Below are 10,383 nucleotides of genomic sequence, written 5' to 3'. Positions count from 1 at the left end.
AGATTTCAATCCATTTTGAAATGTTGTGGCAAAACCAAGGACCGAGTTTGGGAAATGCTTCTGTAGGCTAATAAACCAAGTTCCCATCCAAGCTTTTAATGCGAGTAAAGTACATGTCCGATAAAACATGTCACGACAGGCCTGATGGAAACAGTTTTCGGTAATCTTTTAAAATATCGACAAAACAAAATACACTAGACAATGTGGGATATACATTTTTATGTGGGTAAAATGTATAATTGGGTAAAAAGATAAATAATTGTCTGAATCCAACTTTAGTCCCAATTGCACCATATTCCTACTGTGAAGACAGTGGTAGACTTCCTGATAATGATAGGAAGTCTTGCGTGAAGTGCGTGGTCTAATGACAGCTCGCTGTAACATGCACCGGTCGCGAGCGTTGCAAAAGTAAATGTACACACACACGTTATTCAATCATTGTACCCACACTGCTCGTGTGTTGGCGGGCGCTAAAATAGAAGTTGATTCTATTTATGACGCAGAACTCGCTGCAAGTCTTGCATCTCCCATCCCCTAATTTATTTTTAGAAGCATATACCCACGTGCCATCTTCTCATTGGTTTTTAGAAACATACAATAGCAAGGAAAAAGTATGTGAACCCTTTGGAATTACCTGGATTTCTGCATATATTAGTCATACAATTTGATCTGATCTTCATCTAAGTCACAACAATAGACGAACAGTTTGCTTAAACTAATAAAACACAAACAACTATACTTGCTCATGTATTTATTGAACAAGCCGTGTAAACATTCACCGTGTAGGGTGGGAAAAGTATGTGAACCCTTGGATTTAACTTCTTACGGATAGGCCCCCTTTTTTTATCCACTTTCTGCCTGAATGACATGCCCAAAGTAAACTGCCTGTAGCTCAGGTCCTGAAGCCAGCATATGCATACAATTGGTACCATTGGAAAAACAACGCTTTGAATTTTGTAGAAATGTCAAAATTATCACGTTCGGACCTTTATTTCCTTTGTTTAGTCTTTATTTAGTATGGTCAGGGCGTGAGTTGGGGTGGGCAGTCTATGTTTGTTTTTCTATGTTGGTTTTTGTGTTCAGCCTAGTATGGTTCTCAATCAGAGGCAGGTGTCATTAGTTGTCTCTGATTGAGAATAATACTTAGGTAGCCTGGGTTTCACTGTTGGTTTGTGGGTGTTTGTTTCCGTGTGAGTGTTTGTCGCCACACGGTACTGGTCCGGTTTCATCACAGCGGTTATTGTTTTGTATTTCAGTGTTCAGTTCGTTTTTAATAAATCGTCATGAACACTTACCATGCTACATCTTGGTCCGATCCTTACTCCTCTTCAGACGAAGAGGATATCTGCCATTACAAAAATAGTGTAGGAGAATATAACACAAAATATATTGTAGGAGAAAATCCAAAGAAAAACTAACTGGGATTCTTTTTTGGCGAGACTATCCTCTTAGAATTTTATTTTTTTCATTTAATTTCTTTATTTTTTTTATTGGAGAAAAATCAGTATACATATAAGTATACAAACAGACAATGATAACATATGCTAGGGGGTACAACAAATGACAGATTATACAAAGACCTTAAAAGATGCACACATTGATTGTTATAACATCTTTCTTATTAGAAGAATGTATAATGGTCTTAATGTACTGCTCGAATTCCTTATAGAAAACACAGAAGCGTGTTTTTTTATTAGTAAATTTACATTTATGAATATTACATTTTGCTATTAGCACAATTATATTTATAAGGTCCTCTTAGAAATGCAAGAGAAATGTCATATTGTATATTGTCATATTGATGCAATTCATATGGCTTCCACTGGGTGTCAGCAGTCTATGTTCAAAGTTTCAGGCTTGTAACTTCAAAAACAAATAAAGTAGTTTCCAAAATAAATATTATAGTTTGGTTACATTTTAGGGTGTCTGTGGAGTAAATACAAACATATTTTGACTTTTGGATGTAGATATTTGTAGATTTTTGGATTCCTTTCTTTGCAAGTTGAACGAGTGGATTACTCAAATCGATGGCGCCAACTAAACAGACTTTTTGGGATATAAAAAAATATTTTATCTAACAAAATTACACATGTTATAACTGGGACCCTTTGGATGACACATCAGAGGAAGATTTTCAAAAAGTGAATATTAAATCTATATATGTGAATGTATGAAATCTGTGCCGGTGGATTTTTTTTTATGTTGATGTGGGGTTCCGTCCTCAAACAGTTGCGTGGCATGCTTTCGCTGTTAATAGCTACTGTAAATTGGACAGTGCAGTTAGATAAACACGAATTTAAGCTTTCAGCCGATATGACACTTATATGTACCTCAATGTTAAATCCATAATATTTATCATTTATTTGACTTACACGCCATCCAGTTTCACTGCAAGTTGGACACCTATCCCTAAGAAGTTTTTAATAACTGGTTGACCCTCCTTTGGCAGCAACTCAACAAAACGTTTCCTGTAGTTGCGGATCAGACCTGCACAACGGTCAGAAATGTTGGATCATTAAGCTTTACAAAACTGTTTCAGTTCAGCAGTATTCTTAAGATGTCTGGTGTGAACTGCTCTGCAGGTCATGCCACAACATTTTAAGTCGGTTGAGGTCAGGACTGGGCCACTCCAGAAGGCATATTTTCTTCTGTTGTTGATTTACTTCTGTGTTTGGGGTCATTGTCCTGTTGCATCACCCAACTTCTGTTGAGCTTCAATTGATGGCCATATAGCCTTACATTATCCTGCAAAATGTCTTGATAAAACGTCGGAATACATTTTTCCGTCGATGATAGCAAGCTGTCCAGGCCCTGAGGCAGCAAAGCAGCCCCAAACCACGGTGCTCCCTCCACCATACTTTATAGTTGGGATGAGGTTTTGATGTTGGTGTGCTGTACCATTTTTTTCTCCACATAGTGTTGTGTGTTCCTTCCAAACAACTCAACTTTAGATTCATCTGTCCACAGAATATTTTGCCAGAAGCGCTGTGGAACATCCAGGTGCTCTGTTGTGAACTTTGGACGGCAGTGGCTTATTCTGTGGAGTCCTCCTATGAACACCATTTTTGTTTAGTGTTTTACATATTGTAGACTCGTCAGATGTTAGCATGTTCCAGAGATTTCTGTAAGTCTTTAGCTGACACTCTATGATTCTTCTTAACATCATTGAGCATTCTTCACTGTGCTCTTGCCGTCATCTTTGCAGGATGTCCACAGTGCTGAACTTGCTCCATTTATAGACAATTTGTCTTACCCTGGACTGATGAACATTAAGGCTTTTAAAGATAGTTTTGTAACCCTTTCCAGCTTTATGCAAGTCAACTATTTTTAACCTTAGGTCTTCTGAAATCCCTTTTGTTCGAGGCATGATTCACATCAGGCAAAGCTTCTTGTGAATAGCAAACTCAAATGTTGTGACTTTTTTATAGGGCCTGGCAGCTCTAACCAACATCTCCAATCTCGTCTCATTGATTGGACAGCTTAGCTGACTCCTGACTGTCACGACTTCCACGGAAGGTGGCTCCACTTCCTGTTTGGGCGGCGCTCGGCGGTCGTCGTCACCGGTCTACTAGCTGCCATCGATTCCCTTTTCCTTTTCTGTTGGTTATGTCTTATTGGCCGGTCATTTATTTGCCTGCTGTTTTGGCATGACGTTTTCTCACTGGAATAAATACGTTTTTCCTTTACCCTCTGCTCTCTGCGCCTGACTCTGCACACACCACTCCTAGTTACTTAACAGAAGCCCGCACCAAGTATGGAGTCAGCAGGAGCAGCTGCAACCCCTCTCCCATCTGTGGAGGATTGTGTCCTCCATCAAACGGCCATTGTAGTGGCAAATCGGTTCAAATATGACACAACCAAGAACTTTGTGAAAATCAATATAGACTTTTAATACAACAGTATCATAAGCCGGAGCGGTCCGCGGAACACACACACTTTTTCAGAGCCCTCGCTCTGAGTTATACACCTATCATATAAGTCCCTCCCATATGCAAATTAAGTTACATCCCAATCCGTGCTTCCTGCTTGTTCAGCCCAATAACGCCCCCATCTGCTTTCCATTAGATCCTAATGGTGACAAGACCCTTGCTTTGACCCTTCACTCAGCTTAATGCGTTCTCCTGTTTGTGTGTTATCTAGGGTCAGCAGACTATGTGTCTCTTCTGTTTTTAGCATGCTCAGCTATACTAAAAATACTATACATTCCCCTTTCCTGTGGCCTGTGTTCATACCCTGTAATTAACTCCATGTGTCCCTTTTGGTGTCTTTCATCTCCTTTAGCTTTAGGGTGCCTAGCTGTTCTGGTCGCCTTCTCTTCATATGGTTGTCTAAGATCAAACAGACTTGTCTCCTGTGATGTGATTGATGTCTGTAATCCATCAATTGGTCCTTTGGCTGACCCCCTCCTTAGACAACCTCTGACCTTTGTATGTCCAGCTGCCCTAGGCGTCTATGTGTTGCCCTCTCCCATGGCCCCACTCTGGCTTCCTGTCCTATACAATAGACAATGTACCTTACCAGAATGGCAAATGCATCCCTCTTTTATATAGGACAGTATATTTATCCATATATGTACCTAATTTCTCCCACACCATCCTGTCACGTTTCTTCAAAATCGAACCCAGAAGCAGACCAGGACAAGGAGAGTAGGAAGAAGGTGAGCATTTATTTACAAGTGAATGTGAATGGGTAGATATATCCAGGTGGCGTAGCGGGCAGCGGTGGTGAGTTGATGGGAGTAAATAGGTGGATCCTATGGGGAAGCGGAATCCTCCGACGACCAGGTGGGAATGGGGTAAATGATCCGGGTGAGTAATGTTCATGGCTAACGATCCGGCAGGGAATGGATGTGCAGATAGCTGATGGGATACAGGTGCGGGTAATCAGAACTCCCAACTGGCTACATTGCCCGGCAACCAGACAGGGTGCGTTCCAGGATGCCGGAAAAAACACTCCAGGACAGAACACAGGCAAAAACAGACTCAGGAAACGGGATTCGTGACACATCCTCCATAGAATTGGGTCAGTGATGGACCAGATGATGGAGAGAATGGACCGATGGGAGAGGAGTGGTCTCCCTACCGCGCCTCCAGCTCCTCCTTCAACTACTCAACTAAATCCTCCAGCGGCGTCCGGATCCAGCGCTCTTCGTCTCGCTCCCCCAAGGGAGTATAATGGAGAGGCGGCTGGGTACAAGGGATTCTTGCTCCAGCTCGATCTATACCTGGCTAACGTTCACCTGACTCCCTCTGGTGAAGTGAGAGTCCTCGTCTCCTGACTTACGGGCAGAGCCCTGGAGTGGGCAAACGCGGTTTGGAACAGCCCAGACACCCTGCAAGGAACCACTACCCAGAGTTCACCCGCCGGTTCCGGGCCGTGTTCTACCACCCTCCAGAGGGCAGAGTGGCGGGTGAACGGCTGTTCCACCTTAGGCAGGAGACGAGGAGCGTGCAGAACTTTGCGCTGGAGTTTCGGATCTTGGCCGCTGGAGCTGGAGTGGGGTGGAATGACAGGGCCCTGATGGACCACTACCGGTGTAGCCCCCGGGAGGACGTCTGCATTGAGCTAGCTTGTCGGGACACCACCCTCTCCCTCGACGAGCTCATAGACATGTCGATCCGACTGGACAACCTGCTAGCTTCCCGCGGGCGTTCAGAACGGGCCCTGTTAGTTCCACCTCCCGGCCCTCCCCCTCCAATACCTATGGAGTTAGGGGGGGGAGCATCGAGGGGAACCGGAGGAGGAGGCTCCTCCTGCACCAGCTGTAGTCGGAGAGGACACACTGCCGACCGGTGCTGGAGGAGCCCGTCTGAGAGTCGAGAGGGCAGGCAGAGCACTTCTCGGTCACCCCAGGTGAGTCAGCACCAAACTCTCCCAGAGCTCCCTGTTGGTCACATGTTTTTACTAATCTCTTTCCCTGAGTTTTCTCCCTCTCTCCAGCATAAGGTGCTAGTCGATTCAGGAACAGCTGGGAACTTTATGGATCGCGGACTCGCTCGTAGGACTCTGCTGGTGCCGATAGATCCACCCTTCCCCGTGCACTCCTTAGATAGCCGACCGTTAGGGTCAGGGCTGGTCAGGGAGGCCACGGTTCCACTGGACATGGTAGCGCAGGGGGATCATGGGGAGCAGATTAGTCTCTTCCTTATTGATTCACCTGCGTTTCCGGTGGTGCTGGGGTTTCCCTGGCTGGCTAGTCACAAACCTAAGATTTCTTGGAAACAGGGGGCTCTCCAGGAGTGGTCAAAGGAGTGTTCAGGCAGGTATAGGAGTTTCCATTGGTGCCACGACGGTGGAGAGTCCAGACCAGGTTTCCATTGTGAGCATTCCCTCAGAATATGTCGGTTTGGCTATCGCCTTCTGTAAGAAGAGGGCGACCAAATTACCACCTCATCGACGAGGGGACGCGATAAACCTCCAGGTAAACGCAGCACTTCCCAGGAGTCACGTGTACCCATTGTCACAGGAGGAGACAGTGGCTATGGAGACATATGTCACTGAATCTCTGGGGCAGGGGTACATTCGGCCCTCCACGTCACCCGTCTCCACAAGTTTCTTTTTTGTGAAAAAAAAGGAGGGAGGTCTGCGTCCGTGCATTGATTATAGGGGTCTAAATGCCATCACAGTGGGGTTTAGTTACCCGCTACCGCTCATCGCTACTGCGGTAGAATCATTTCACGGAGCTCGTTTTTTCACTAAACTGGACGTCAGGAACGTGTATAATCTGGTGCGTATCCAGGAGGGAGATGAGTAGGAAACCGCGTTTAGTACCACATCAGGCCATTATGAGTACCTCGTCACGCCGTGCATGTGTCTCTGGTGCGCAAGTTACTTGGGCGACTGCTGGAGCATGACCTGTATGTCAAGGCGGAGAAACGTGTGTTCTCCAAACAAGCTGTTTCCTTCCTGGGTTATCGCATTTCCACTTCGGGGGTGGAGATGGAGTGTGACTGCGTCAAGGCCGTGCTCAATTGGCCGACTCCGACCACGGTAAAGGAGGTGCATCGGTTTTTAGGGTTTGCCAATTACTACCGGAGGTTTATCCAGAGTTTTGGCCAGGTGGCAACTCCCATTACCTCACTGCTGAACGGTGAGACGGCGTGTTTACGGTGGTCAGCAGAGGGGGACAGAGCTTTCAATCGTCTGAAGGCGCTGTTTACCGACGCTCCCATGTTGGCCCATCCGGACCCCTCTTTGGTGTTCATAGTGGAGGTGGACGCGTATGAGGCTGGGGTTGGAGCCGTGCTATCAAAGCTCTCGGGCACTCCACCGAAGCTCCTCCCCTGTGCTTTCATTTCGAAGAAGTTCGGTCCGGCGGAGGGAAACTATGATGTGGGGGACCGGGAGTTGTTAGCTGTGATAAAAGCTCTGAAGGTGTGGAGACATTGGCTTGAGGGGGCTAAGCACCCGTTCCTCATCTGGACTGACCACTGTAATCTGGAGTATATCTGGGCAGCGAGGAGACTGAATCCTCGTCAGGCAAGGTGGGCCATGTTTTTCACCAGATTTAGGTTCACTATCTCTCACTATCTCTTAACACGAAGGCCGATGCGCTGTCCAGTCTCTATGACACCGAGGATCGGTCCATCGATCCTACTCCCATCCTTCCAGCTTCATGTCTGGTGGCACCGGTGGTATGGGAGGTGGACGCGGACATCGAGCGGGCGTTATGATTGGAACCTGCGCTTCCACAGTGTCCAGCGGGTCTTCAGTATGTGCCGCTTGGTGTTCGTGATCAATTGATTCGGTGGGCTCATACGCTACCCTCTTCGGGTCATCCGGGTGTTGAGAGGACAGTGCGGGGTCTTAGGGGAAAGTACTGGTGGCCCACCGTAGCTAAGGATGTGAGGTTTTATGTCTCCTCCTGTTCAGTGTGCGCTCAGAGTAAGGCTCCTAGACACCTGCCTGGAGGGAAGTTACAGCCCCTCCCCGTTCCACAACGGTCGTGGTCCCATCTGTCGGTGGATTTTCTCACCGATCTTACCCCGTCTCAGGGGAACACTACGATCCTGGTTGTTGTGGATCGGTTTTCCAAGTTCTGCCGTCTCCTCCCATTGCCCGGTCTCCCTACGGCCCTACAGACTGCGGAGGCCCTGTTTACCCACGTCTTTCGGCACTATGGGGTGCTTGAGGACATCGTTTCTGACCGGCATCCCCAGTTCACGTCCCGAGTTTGGAGGGCATTTATGGAGCGTCTGGGGGTCTCGGTCAGCCTGACCTTGGGTTATCACCCCGAGAGTAATGGGCAGGTGGAGAGAGTGAACCAGGATGTGGGTAGGTTTCTGCAGTCGTATTGCCAGGACCGGCCAGGAGAATGGGCGAGGTACGTCCCATGGGAGGAGGTAGCTCAGAACTCACTCCGCCTCTCCTCCATGAACATGTTGCCTTTTCAGTGCGTGTTGGGCTACCAGCCGGTCCTGTCACCGTGGCATCAGAGCCAGACCGAAGCTCCTGCGGTGGAGGAGTGGGTGCAGTGCTCAAAGGAGACCTGGAGGGCCATCCAGGAATCACTCACTCAAACAAGCTGGTGGGTGGCAGAAGAGGAGCGCTGACCGCCACCGCAGTGAGGCCCCCGTGTTCGCACCAGCCCGGAGCCTCCAGAGACGGCCTCCAGCCCGGTCCCTCCAGAGTCGCCCTCCAGTCCTTAGCCTCCAGATGCCTCCTCCGGTCCTTAGCCTCCAGAGACGACGGTCGCCAGTCCGGAGCCTCCAGAGGCGCCCTCCAGTCCGGAGCCTCCAGAGACGACGGTCGCCAGTCCGGAGCCTCCAGAGGCGCCCTCCAGTCCGGAGCCTCCAGAGGCGCCCTATGTTCCGGAGCCTCCAGAGACGACGGTCGCCAGTCCGGAACCTCCAGCGACGACGGTCCCCAGTCCTGGGCCCGCAACGAGGGCGCCCAGTCCGGGGACCACTACGAGAGTCCCCAGTCCGGGGCCCGCTACGAGGGTCCGCTCACCAGAGGTGGCACCAAAGTGGGGTGAGATTCTTCAATGTTGCCACCCTTTGCCTTGATGACAGCTTTGCACACTGTTGGTATTCTCTCAACCAGCTTCATGAGGTGCATTTGGAATGCATTTCAATTAACAGATGTGCCTTGTTAATTTGTGGAATTTCTATCCTTCTTGATGTGTTTGAGCCAATCAGTCGTGTTGTGATAAGGTAGGGGTGGTATACAGAAGATAGCCCTATTTGGTAAAAGGCCAAGTCCATATTATGGCAAGAACAGCTCAAATAAGCAAAGAGAAATGACAGTCCATCATTACTTCAAGACATGAAGGTCAGTCAATCCGGAACATTTCAAGAACTATGAAAGTTTCTTCAAGTGCAGTCGCAAAAACCATCAAGATCTATGATGAAACTGACTCTCATGAGGACCGCCACAGGAAGACCTAGAGTTACCTCTGCTGCAGGGGATAAGTTCATTAGAGTTACCAGCCTCAGAAACTGCAGCCCCAAAAAATGCTTCACAGAGTTCAAGTAATAGACACATCTCAACATCAACTGTTCAGAGGGGACTGCGTGAATCAGGCCTTCATGGTCGAATTGCTGCAAAGAAACCACTACCAAAGGACACCAAAAGAAGAAGAGACTTGCTTGGGCCAAGAAATGAGCAATGGACATTAAACCAGTGGAAAACGGTCCTTTAGTCTGATGAGAACAAATGTGAAATGTTTAGTTCCAACCGCCGTGTCTTTGTAAGTCGCAGAGTAGGTGAACGAATGATCTCCGCATGTGTAGTTCCCACCGTGAAGCATGGAATTGGAGGTTTGATGGTGTGGGTGTGCTTTGCTGGTGACACTGTCTGATTTATTTACAATTCAAGGCACACTTTAACAGCATGACTACCACAGAATTCTGCAGCGATACGTCATCCCATCTGGTTTGCGCTTAGTCCTACTATCATTTGTTTTACAACAGGACAATGACCCAACACACCCCCAGGCTGTGTAAGGGCTATTTGACCAAGAAGGAGAGGGATGGAGATCTGCATAAGATGACCTGGCCTCCACAATCACCCAACCTCATCCCAATTGAGATGGTTTGGGATGAGTTGGACTGCAGAGTGAAGGAAAGTGCTCAGCATATGTGGGAACTCCTTCAAGACTGTTGGAAAAGCATTCCAAGTGAAACTGGTTGAGAGAATGCCAAAGCTGTCACCAAGGCAACGTGTGGCTACTTTGAAGGATCTACAATCTAAAATATATTTTGGCTTGTTTAACACTTTTTTGATTACTACATGATTCCATATGAGATATTTAATAGTTTTGATGTCTTCAATATTGTTCTACAATGTAGAAAATAGTTTTTTTTAAACTAAGAAAAACCCTTGAATAGTAGGTGTTCAAACTATTGACTGGTACTGTACATATCGACCTCAATTTCCTTG

The sequence above is a fragment of the Oncorhynchus mykiss genome, chromosome 10 (assembly GCF_013265735.2).
Source record: "Oncorhynchus mykiss isolate Arlee chromosome 10, USDA_OmykA_1.1, whole genome shotgun sequence".
Taxonomy (NCBI): domain Eukaryota; kingdom Metazoa; phylum Chordata; class Actinopteri; order Salmoniformes; family Salmonidae; genus Oncorhynchus; species Oncorhynchus mykiss.
The sequence above is the reverse complement of the archived record's forward strand: the minus strand, read 5'-3'. Positions refer to the sequence as shown.